Source organism: Athene cunicularia, assembly GCF_003259725.1.
Source record: "Athene cunicularia isolate RWA chromosome 13 unlocalized genomic scaffold, athCun1 chr13_part1, whole genome shotgun sequence".
Classification (NCBI taxonomy): Eukaryota; Metazoa; Chordata; class Aves; order Strigiformes; family Strigidae; genus Athene; species Athene cunicularia.
In genome coordinates, this window is record NW_020799117.1 from 698,813 (window position 1) to 710,841 (window position 12,029).

The following is a 12,029-nucleotide window of genomic DNA, read 5'->3' on the forward strand; positions in this document are numbered from 1 at the left end:
TGACTTGTTTAATAAAAAAAATCCCCATAAAAATAGTTGAAAAGCGAACTCCTAAGTACTTGTATTAGGTGTTGTGTTTGATCACAGATAACATTTTGCTGCTGTATCAATCATGTATATTAAGTAATAGTCCTGTGCAGCTTTTGGCTTTGTGCTGGCTAATTTTCAACACAGCAGTGACTGGTGTAGGGTGTCACTGGTGTCACTTGAGCTGTGCTGCGTGGTGCTGGCTGGCGAGGGGCGCCGCGGGGCTCCCTGACCCCGCGCCAGGGCAGCGGGTGGTGGCCCCCACGCTCCCCGTGTCCGGGGACCCCCGGGCTGTGAGGTGGGTGGTGAGCGACTGGGGAGGGGAGCGCGGGCGCTGAGGGCAGCGCGGGGGCAAGCGGGAGCTCACCTCCGGAAGGTTTTTCTGCCTCTCAGGAATGGAAAAGGTGAGAGGTGCACGGCAGTCAAAGTCTGAGAAGCACCGCGCACACACAGTGCCTCAGACACCGGAGCAGCAGCGTTTTTCCTCTCCCCCTGCCCCTTCTCCCCTTGCCGCTGCCAACGCCAAGCAAGTAAATTATCCTGTTCTTTCCTATTACTGGTTATTGAGCGCTTGGATAAGATGGAGTCAAATTATTTGCATGTTCAAAGAGAGAAGATAAAACTAGACTGCAGCATATTTTACGGCTTTTATAAAATTTTGATGTATGTTGTTGGAATAGATGGAAAGCCGCCACCAGAGCTTGAGGGCAGAGCTCCTCTCCGAGAACCTTGCTGCTGAATTAATGCAGGCAAATAGTAGAAAGCAAGAGTGTGCAGTTAAAGTTGGAAAAATAAATGTTTTATTTTTCTATCCGTATTGCCAAGTGGGAGAGGCAGCAGATTAAAAACATTCTGATTTTGGTGGAGCCTTAAGGTTGTACACATAGTGTTTGTGCCTCGGATTCGGACAGTTTCTCATTGGAAACTGGGAGGAGAAAGTATCGGGGAAGGGGAAGCGAAACGAACGTCGTTCAGACAACATGGGCTTTCGGGTGAGCGTGTGGACTTTTAAGCTTAAGTTTTAAACTTATTGTCAAAGTACGAGATTTTTCGGTGGAACTGAGACGTTCTTAGTGTCAGCTGTAACTACTCAGTCTGTCCCTCTGCTCCAGAGGTTTCTTTGTGCCCCGGGTGGGGACGGCTGTTCCCCCATGGGAACTCTTTGCCCTTTCAGCATGGTTACTTACGGCTTGAGATTTATTGAAGAGTCCCAGGCATCGGTAAAACAAACAAATACCCCAATTCCCTTTGTATTAAGCACCCTAAATGAACCCCAGGCAAGGGATAAGATTCTTCGTGCTGCCTCCGCGGCGGGGGCGCTGCTCTGGCGTTGCTGCTGGCTGGGGCGGGCTCCTGCCCAGCACAGCTCGGGGCTCTGCCTCACGGTCCCCTGCGTACCGGAGGGTAGATGCCCCGAAGGTCAGCGGTGTCCTGCCGCTCGCCGCAGTCCAGCTGTGCTGTGGTTTGGTCCGGAGGGGAGGCACCACATGTTTATCCACAACTGCGTGTTAAAAGCTTCTGAATGAGTGAGTCTGATTTCTTTTATGGATTCAGCGTTCATCTGTCAGTATTATTTACCTATCCGTGTGATGTGACGTGGCTTTGAGTCTAGCATGACTCCTTTCATTAAAAGCCTACAATTACCTCAAGATAACCTTCTTTTTTTTCCCCTCATTTTATTCATGAGTTTGACATTTCTGGTTGACACACTTCAAGCTTCACTTGGGTTTTGGGGAAGCAAATTTTTGTGCCTCTACAATGAGTGCATCATATTAGTATTCAGCATAGATGCCCTGTATCGCAGCTGGGTAGTTAAGGTAATGTCACGTAAGAACTGTTTGACACATTGCCAACCTTGCAGGCATTGTGTGCTTCAGAGCTGAGCTCCTGTCTTTAAAAGCTTCACTTCAGGAGCACATTTTTCAAGGTTGTGGTCTCTAATATTTATTTGTGTTTTGACAGGCAGGTGCCGGGCAGATTCTTGGGGAGCTCACGGTGTCCCGGGTTCTCTGGGCTTACAAACTTCTCATACTCCTCCCCCCAGCGCATCACAGAGCAGATTTTTTTGCAGCTAGTAAGATAGTTATGTTTAATATTCAGTATATCTGAATTTAATCATACTTAACCCACTGTAGGCACCATGAAGAATAAAATCATATTATTTTGCAATTTTACTGCAAATTATTTTGAGCATCATACCTAGAAATAACCAGGCACTAATATAACTAATGTGAGCGTGTTGTCGTTAGAGGTGCACTTACTCACTCTTGTTCAGTTGCCTGGTTGTACCTACAAACCGATTGTATGATTGCATGTGCATACAAATCTGTGACAGCTACAACATGTTTGGTTCAGGAAAGAAGAACTGGAAATTAAATGCTTGAGAAAGTATGCAAATGCCTGGAAAACAGTGAGAGCCCAAAATGCTTTGCAGTCTGAAAGCAGTCGAGGAGCCCAAGTGTTCTTTCTCTTACACGGGGACATACACAAGGCACCTAATCAGCTCTGCAAGGATTGTTAAGATAAATATCTTTTGGTTGCATTTTCAGTTCTAAATGAACAGTCTCAGCATTTGCATAATCGAAATTCTCCACTGCTCTAGCAGGAACGTGGCTGCTGCCATGTGAGGTGGCGTGAATTGCTCAGGATCTGCCACGTTGCATTATGCTGGCTTTTTTTGTTGTTTTAATGAATAAATTCCTGAGAAGGCTATTATTAATTAAGCTGCAATATGGCGTAGTTGGCTGGCAGTGAGGAGATGCTAACTTGATCTGAAGGACCCATCTGTAGGACTTTCAGAACCACAGCCCAGTCGTCGCCATACGCTGGAGGGAATTATTAGCAGCGTTTCAGTGTGTTACTGTGCCAAAAAGGTGCCTTTGGAAGAGAGAAATAAATTGGAAGCGTGGGGATTCATTGTGATGTGCCTGCCACAGGTAGGTAGCATGGGGACAGGAAGCAGTTCAATATATTAGAGTCTTGGGTTTGAATAGATGAAAAAAAATCCAGGCATATGCTAAACTATTCTCCACATGAATAACAGTTTCTAATTTGCTCGACACATCTCTAATAATCCTGGCAGTCTCTCTCTTCATAATTAACATCTTCATTTTGCTGCTTTCTAAAGGTGTGATGTGTACTCGGGCTCAGGGGGGTTCAGCTCCTGGTTCCAGCCGTGGGAAGTGGGAGTGGGCGCCGGGGGCGGGGGATGCTCCAGGGGTCCGAGGGCGCATCCTGGGGGTGCGGGAGCTCAGCACCCCGGGGGTAACGGCCACGGCCGGCCCTGGGCAGGGCCACGGAGGCACCAACAGAGGGGTAGAGTGAATTCTGTTTAACTCCTATGAAAAATGAAGCTCTCTTTAGAGAATGTGCAGATAACTAGACTGTGCCCTTCATAGGCGTGTGCCGCCGCTTGGATGCGGCAGTTCCTGGTCGGTGAAACGCTGCAGCACTGCCGGCACAGACCGGGCACCCGGGCGGCTCCCCTGCGGCCGCGAGCCATTCCTCCTGGAGAGACTCTGTGCCTGCAGCGGCCGTGTGAGACAGAGACACCCGCTTTGTAAAAGCATTTGTAAGTATCTCGTCGTTATCCCTATAAACTAAAAAACGTGTATTCAGAGCTGGTCCTGCGTAACGTGTTCTAAATCTCCTTTCCAGAAAGCGGCGAGTTCCAAGGTGTCTGGGGCTGATCCCTCACAGCTTCTCCAGCTTCACAACTGTGGGTGACGGGTGGTGGGTCCTGTCCGGCTGGAATGGGCTGCCCAGGGCAGGGGGGAGTCCCCGGGATCCCTGGAGGGGTTGAAGAGTCGGGCTGAGCCAGCGCTGAGGGATCTGGGGGAGTTGGGAAGGGTCAGGGTGGGGGTCATGGTTGGGCTGGAGGAGCTGCAAGGGCTTTTCCAGCCCAGATGATTCTGGGGTTCTGAGGCCCTACCTGGAGCTCCCCGGGCAGCACCCGCTTCCCAGCGGGCACAGCCCTCGCCCACCTTGTCGGAGCCTGGGCCCGCCGAGGGCAGGAGGAGAGTGATGCTGGGGGGTGGGAGCGGCGCGGGGGGTGTTCGTGCAGGAGCTGCCCCGCTGGCAGCAGTGGTCTCATCCTTGGGGCACGTCATCCAAGCGCTGGCAGCCCGGTCCATGCCTGCTGCCGGCACCTCCCGCAGCCCCAGCGACATTTAGCTCGCAGCACCCCCCCCCATACTGCCTCGCAGCAGAGAAACTGCCTGCACGAATTATCCCTGGAATACAAAAGTTATTTTCCTCCCACAGCTTCTCCTATCTCCGTGACCTAGTTACTGACTCAGTACATGCAGAAAGCCACGGGAGTGAAAAACAGATATCTATTTGAATAAGAAAAGTTGATTACTATTTTAAGCCCCTTATCATGTAGAAGCATTTCAAGCTCAAACACTCTACTCATCTATAACACTGAGATAACTATAAAGGCTTCTCCCTCCCTGTCCTACAGTTTGACAGTACTGGAGTTTCAGGCAATTAAAATCCCTTCACACGTCTCTAGTGTACCTGTTGTAATCGCTGTATTCTCAGGCCAACGTGATTCAGACTTGAAACAGCAAATTAATTTGTTTAGAGGAGGTTTTATAGGGTGGTGTGGTTTTTTTTTTTTACCTAGTTGGTGCAAGGTGAATATTTCAGATGGATTAATTTAATTAAATGACACCTGAATTACTGTACTGCTTTGGGACAGAGGCAAGGAAAAGCCTCGGTGTCGGTAACTGATGCAGATAAGACCTTTGGGGTTTTTTTCTGTCCTTTAGAAGAAAGCTGCAGCCTTTCCCCTGAGCACTCCCAGAGCAGATGAGGAATATGCTGGAGATGCCAATCTTCAGCTTCAGAGGCTCAGGACACGCATCTCCTGAGCGCCGGGGCTCGGGGCGGGTGTGCGGTGCTGCTGGGGGCACGGGCGGTGGGGGCTCTGCCACCCCCTCTCTGAGCCGGGGCAGCACCTTTCAGGCAGCTCTGAGGAGCTGAGGGAGCGAGCTGAGGTGAGGGCTGGGGTCCTTTAGGACTGAGGGGCTGAACTTTTACAGGTCTCGGTTAGGCAGAGCTCAACCTGCCCCAGTTCTGGCCCTTCTCCAAGGAACATGCAGATTGAGGTCGGGCTTCAGTTAAAGGTGAGCACGAAGTTCTTCCTCCCCTGGGACTTCAGCGCCTTTGTAAAATGTGAGCCATGCGTCAATTCTTGACTAAAAGGAGATACATATTTTATATTCAGGTACTCCTGGGTAGCAGTGCCTGTACTGGGTTATGTATGCGCTCAGGTCTGAGTAAAACCTCAGTCCCAGATGTAAGCTCGAGCTTTGTGGTCCCAGTGAGGCACAAACCGATGCCGCCAGCCCTGGGGCCCTCTGGGAGCAGCCAGCTCTGACGCTCTGCAGCTCAGCCCTGTCTCCACTCTTGTGCTGGCATTGCCTCCGAGTGGCATATCAGCTCTAGGAGGGAGCAAAGTGCACTTTAAGTTAGATTTATTTATTTTTTTCTTCCCCCTGAGTACTTCATAAAGCTCCTCAGGCGATGGCTGTGTGGCGGTGGGATGAGGAGCCTGTGGTCACCTGGCTCTGTCTGGCCTCCTCGGAGGGGCAGGTGAGCGTGTGTGGCAGTGTCCCCCGAGCCAGCAGCTCCAGACTCCCGGCAGCGGCCCCAAACCCCGAGCCAGCGGCTCGTCCCTCTCGAGAGGCGATGTCACCGCGAGGATGATGGATCCGGCGGCAGCCGGGTGACCCAGGGATGTTATCTCAAAAAGACAGGCTGCAGCCTGTGATTGATAACACAGGAAACCCAAATGACAGGCAGGAGGCAATTTGAAAAAGAACTTGTGCAAAGAAAACGGGGGGAAAAAAGCCCCTCAGTCCCATAACGCTACACTGCTTCACTTGCCTTCCATTTTTCCCAGAGAAGCAAAGTGATTTTCAGTTGTTCTTGCTTTCCCCAGGGTGCTCCTGGGGATATTTATGACTGAATAAACATATTCTCCCCTGCAACCTCTATTTCTGTTTTGTTCTATCCAGTAACTGCACATCTGTTTCTGATTGAGAGCTCACTTGAGTGTGAAGCAGAAAGCGGCCGAGTGACTTCACCGTGTCCCGCTAGAGCGAGGGATGGAAGAGCCAGAGCCTGGAGACACGAGCAGGGAGACTGTGGTTCTTGGCGTAGTGTCTCTGATGGGGGTGCCTTGGGACCTGGAATACAGTTGACAGAATATGCCAAGGTATGAAAGGTTTTTGTCTGTTTTTCAGTGCTTCCCCACCCCTTCAGTCTGGGTGAAATCTCTCCACACCTCCTCTCCATAAAATGATGGGTGGGACGACCCCCCCCCCCGTCTGTCCTCCCCACAGAGCTCCCGTTCAGGGGCGGGACACGGCGGGAATCCCCGCGGCAGAGCTGAACGTGGCACTGCCCGGTCCTGTGTACGGAGTTAAAATGACCCGGTACCTGCCCCGTGGGCAGCTCGTCCTGGGCACGGAGCACACAGCCAGGACCTGGAACCCCCCCCCCTCACACGCGCGAGCCTGGCCTAAGGTGCTGCCGCTGCGCAGAGGTGTTTCCCTGAGAAAGGGAGAGGTGGCTTAGCTGGCTCTGAAAACCTTTTTGTGTGAGGAAACACACCTTCTCTCCAGATCCCTCACCTGGGGTGTTTACATCTCTGTTCTAGTCACTGGGTTTTTTTGAACCAAGGATCAAAGGCAGCTGTTGCATGCTGGCTTTGGGGAGATGCTCCATCTTTCTGGGTGGGTTTCATCAGTCAAGGCGTGCCCGATGTGGTGCATGATACCAGGGGTTAAAGAGGACCAGGGTGCTGCTTGTCCTTCCCTTTGCCATGCCTGTCTGACCATGTTTGACATCTTCAGCAAGTGATAGCAGGGAAGTTCAGGAGGCATTTGGCATTCCTGTACTTGGCTTTGAAAGCTGTGTAAAGCTTCAAAACAGCAAAAGCAACAGCCCCAGCTGCATAATACTAATTTTATGTTGCAGTTTCATTTAGATAAATTACTCCTGTGAGTTCCTAATAAAAACAGATGTTGGCTTGTGTCAAAATTAGTGAACCATTCTGATAACAGGAGCAGCTATTTTTAGTTTTACGTTAACCCAGTTCAGCCTTACATCAAGTTGTATTAAAGGATACAAATAGGATCCGTGCTGGTTATTCATTTGCTTCCAAACATGCCAAAACCTTCTCTTCTGCTTAGCACAGTAGGTGGGATAAGGGAGTAGCTGGAAGGCAAGTTATTCGTCAAGTCTCGGGCAGCACTTGTCATCTGGTGTGCTCGTAGCTGGCGTGGGAGTGTTAATTAGGGAGCGCAGCCAAGGGCCACCAGAGCCGTGGGCCGAGGAACCCACCCTGCAGGTGCCCCTTGCCCGGCTGCGGCGCTGCGCGGCTGGCTGGGGCCGCCCGGGCCCGGGGCATGCGGCTCCCTAACTCGCCTTGGTGGCATCTTCCTCCGGGAGCAGAGGCACCGCCCGTCCCGTCCTGCCCGCTTGTCTTTGCCCTTCCAACCTATCCAGCAAGATGTGGGTTCATTCCGATGCGATTTGAAGCCTCGGGGTGCGTGGCTGGGCTCTCAGAAGGGGGTTTCTTCAGGTGCTGGGGCTGGGCGTCCTGCCTGAGCAGCTCCGTGAAGTCTGGAGCCGCTCCAGACTGCGGCAGCTTCTTGGAAACTTCACCCCATCACCCCAACAGTCCCCGTATAGAGTCACGTTGTATCAAGTTTCGTTTTGTCCCAAAGCAACTTAAGGAAGGAGAGATGCAATGTAAACACAGAAACACCCGGCCCTGGCTCTTTTTCCCCTCAATTTAGTTCAGAGTGTAGAGAATAAGCTTTATAACGATTCTTGAGTTTTGTAAGGTTTTTTTGGTTTTGCTGACTCCCTTTTCCAAATTTTAGATTTTATCAACTAATTGTTGCTTTGACATTAAGTGCACTGCTGCAAACAATTAGCATGCACAATTAAATCTCTGTTTATACCAATTTTTCTCTTTGTGGGAAAAGTTTTATTTCAGCTCCTCATTATTTTAAAGCAATTTGCAGAAAAAAGTACCATTAGGAAAATAAGGCTGATGGCATTTGGGGTGAGCTGAACGCGCTGTTAAGCAAATCAGAAATTAGTGTAAATTTCTTTCATTTGACTTCATTTGCTGCAGATCAAGTTTGATACTAATGATAAAAAATAGGTCAAGATTTTAAAAATATTGAGGTCTTTTTGTGTGATGAAATGGAACAGAAGTGGCAAGAGAAAAATTTGGATTTTTTTTCCTGATCTAAATTAGAATAACTTTAATAATTCTCTTATCCCCTGAAGCCACAGTGCAGCCTTGTCTCGGAGCACACCACGGGTTCGTGAACAGCCTTTCTGCCATCTCTGGGGGTCCCAGCAGAGGGCAGAGGCACCTGGGTGTGCCTGTCCCCCTCTGCCCCGTGCCATGGAAATCAGCTTTTAGCCCACAGCACGCAGAACTGCCTGCTCTGCTGCTTCAAAAAAGTGGAAGGACAAGCAGATCTGTTTAGTCGAGTGTAACCGGCAGTAGTCGGGATTATTTTTCCCCGAGGGTTTGCATTGTGCCGCTTCGCACCGAGCTCAGATGTTGCGGGATCTCACTGAGTCCTCGCTCTGTGTGACACCACTTCTGCAGGGCACAGCTGCTCTGGCTGCTTGTCCTGGGGCCTCGGCTCTTTGCCCCACATGCTCTCAGACTTTACCGTGAGCCCCGAAGAAAAAGTAACGTTCTGCAAACACCCGAAGGGCCCTTTTCATGTCAGTGGCTCATGTGTGTTACAGAAGGGCCAGAGGTACCCGGATTGTGTCTTGCAGCGTGATAAATACATGCAGGGTAGGAGAGGAAGGAGATGCAGTCAGATATCCTGATTCTGCAGTTACTGGTGTACCTGTCTAATAGCAGTTGGAGTATCCAAATTAGTAAATTAGAGTAATTACATTGGGCTGAAGTATGGAAATGTAGCTTGTGGATGTTATAACACTAAGAAATATGGAGGAGCTGCCCCTGACTAGCACAATAGTAATAAATAGGTAATGCAGAAGGAGAAGAGAAAAAACCAGAAAAACGAGACCCCCCAGGAACATTCCTGAGATGTTGCTAATTGGACGCTCACTGAAAGTGGCTTTTGGTTGCAGCAGGATCCTCCATCAGAACATTTTTGCTTTAGAAACCACGGTAGTATTTACCAAGTAAATGATTGTTCCCTAGTTTTTCAAAAGCCTGTTCAATTAGGCCATGTTAAGTCATGAGTAAACCTCAAAGAGAGAGCGCTGGACAGTCCGCATCGCCTCGTGCTCCGGCTCCTCTTACCCGAGTCGCGAGAGTGACGGCAGGATTCCACGGGAGTGCCTGGGAGCAGGACCAGGGCTCCCGTCTGTGCGTATCGGAGGGGATCCTGCAGGTCTCGGGTGTTGTGGGGAAATACCGTCAGGTTCTGAGGAGCTGCAGAAAAGCCTGGTGGTTCCAGCAGGAGTGCGAGTATTTAATAGTGCTAAAGCTCCAGCTCAGTCCTCTGAGCCTGACCTGAGAGAAGGGATCCCGTGCGGGAGGCGAAGTAGGAAACGGGATTCAGAGAGGGTTGAAAGTCAAGCAGAAGAAAAACTTCCTGCTCGCTGTCTCCTAACCAGAGCGCCAGATACTGAAAGGTTGCTTCACCTGATCCCCCTTCCCATCCTTTCACGGGATGAAATTCTTCCATCTCCTCCCTCAGTGTGTAACAAAGATGTAGTTTGATTTGAGAATGGGATGCAATTTGAACTGGAGTAGTAGAAAGCATGTCAGTAGTTTAACAGTTGTAAAATTAGAAGGAAAGGAAACCCCTAAGAGATGAGAAAATAGTTGGTATTAAAGTGATGGAATAATCTTACCCCATAATAGTATTCTGTGCAGCTTCAAGCTGCTCTCTTCAGCCGCTATCTGTCAAATCCTATCAGGAATGTAAGGTGACATTATGAAGTCTCCAGATATATTTCCATGTCATTTAGCTGATTTATGTCATTTGATAAATTGCATGTTTGTAAAATCAGTGTTCTTCACTGTGTGTTCCTTCTGTGCCGGTGTCAGAGTTCTGTGCTAGAGACAACAGCAGCAATTCAGAGGAGCTATCGCTCCACGCTCCCTTACCACCTTCTTATTAAAAACCCTTACTCGCTTTCCAGCAGGCTGGCTGTAAAAGATTCATGAGATACATGAAGATACGTAAGGTGAGTCTTCTTTAATTCTGCTTAATAACATCTCTGTTATTTTTTTTTTAACTATGAGGTAAAAAGGAAAGTTAAATCGTGGTGAGAGGTGAAGGTACAGGCTCTTGCTCCCGCGCTCGCGGTGCCTGAGCCGGGGAATTCATTCCCGGTGTCCCTGGGAGGCAGCTCGTGCCCAGAGCGCCGGGGCTGAGCCGGGTGCGGGCGAGTGCCCCGGCCCGCGCTCCAGCCGACCCCCCCTCACCCCCGAGTCACCCAGCCCCTCCCGGGGCCGGGCAGGCGTCGGGCAGCGGAGGGGTGAGCCCGGGGCTGCGGGGTGAGGCCTGGGCCCCCTCGCAGAGACGCACAGCGATTAACCCTGCAGAGGGTTACAAACCTCCGGCGGGTGTCAGCTGCCCTCCGAGCCCTGGGCTGCAGCGGGGTGCTGAGTTGGGAATGCTTTTAAAACTCCCTTAAAGGTACCGGTGATTGTGAACTGCCTTGAATTACTTAGATGGAGCCTTTTGGTCCTTCAGGTTCTGCTGCCGTGGGTGTTACCCGCAGGTTTGGACAACGGGTGGTGGATCCCCCTTCCTCGCCAGGGTGTCCTGTGGCGGTTTGTGGCTATAGGTAAAACCGCTCTGGCAAACGCAGGATAAAAAGAAAAGCATCTTAATGAATATTAATAACTGTAACTGGTGACAATGAGTCATTCACAAGTTTAATACTGGCATACGGATCAGCGTACATCATTAGGAGATCTGGCTCAGCAGAGTTCTGACCTGGTTGTTACCTCGGGGGAAGTTCTCCTCGCTCTCCGGAGAGGCATCTGCATCCCCCCAGCAATTCCTGTGAGCGCTGCCTTCAGGCCACCCCCTCCCCGCTCCGCACCCTCCTGACAGTGGTGTTAATCTGCTGATTCTTGCTTACACTGTGAAATCAAGTGACTGCTGCCAGCGGAACATGCACTTTAGTATGAGTATAAACGTATCGCTAAGTGCTTGGCTGCATCTGGCAAATTTAACTCGCTGACTGTGGGTCTTCAGGGCTTGATTGAGAAAGACTGTCCTGGCTAATTTCCTGGCTGTAAAAACAAATATTAGTAAATTAATAAAACCTTTTTGTTCTGGTCATGTATTTTTTAGACAAAAACTATTTCTTGACTTAGTTTTTCTTGCAGCTTATCTTCTGGCATTTTCAAGTTCTCTGCCTTGGGTCTTGGAAGATAAGCTGGCTTTGAGAGGAACATTTATCAGTTTTATTTTAATTCCAGATGCGAAGTTTAATGGCTTTCCTGATGACTTGTTTAATAAAAAAAATCCCCATAAAAATAGTTGAAAAGCGAACTCCTAAGTACTTGTATTAGGTGTTGTGTTTGATCACAGATAACATTTTGCTGCTGTATCAATCATGTATATTAAGTAATAGTCCTGTGCAGCTTTTGGCTTTGTGCTGGCTAATTTTCAACACAGCAGTGACTGGTGTAGGGTGTCACTGGTGTCACTTGAGCTGTGCTGCGTGGTTGGACCACATCTGCTGGAGAGTAGATCATCCATTGGAATAGTCCAAAGGAACAGATTTGGTCCTGCATTGTCATTTAACTCAGGTTTTCAAATTTGTCTTTGTTATTCCAAAAAGGGAGGAAAACAGAATGAGTAACTCAGAAGTGTGACATTGCGTAATTAAGCGTATTTATGGTTGTATCCGTCCATCTATCTATCTATCTATCTATCAAAACCTGCAGAGCAGCTCAGGGCTTCTCGGTGCTTTCGATGGCAACGTTTTAAAACACTGGCTGGTCCCTTGCAGTCGTG

At 49.6% G+C, this 12,029-nt stretch overlaps 1 long non-coding RNA gene across 1 annotated transcript in view; it reads left to right on the forward strand.

The window, feature by feature from the left end:
- Positions 1-3,213, forward strand: part of LOC113485199 — a 9,840-nt gene extending 6,627 nt beyond the window's left edge. The window contains exon 4 of the long non-coding RNA XR_003399371.1: positions 3,155-3,213. This is a non-coding gene — a long non-coding RNA (uncharacterized LOC113485199). The remainder of the gene's footprint in view (positions 1-3,154) is intronic.
- Positions 3,214-12,029: the final 8,816 nt, after the last annotated feature.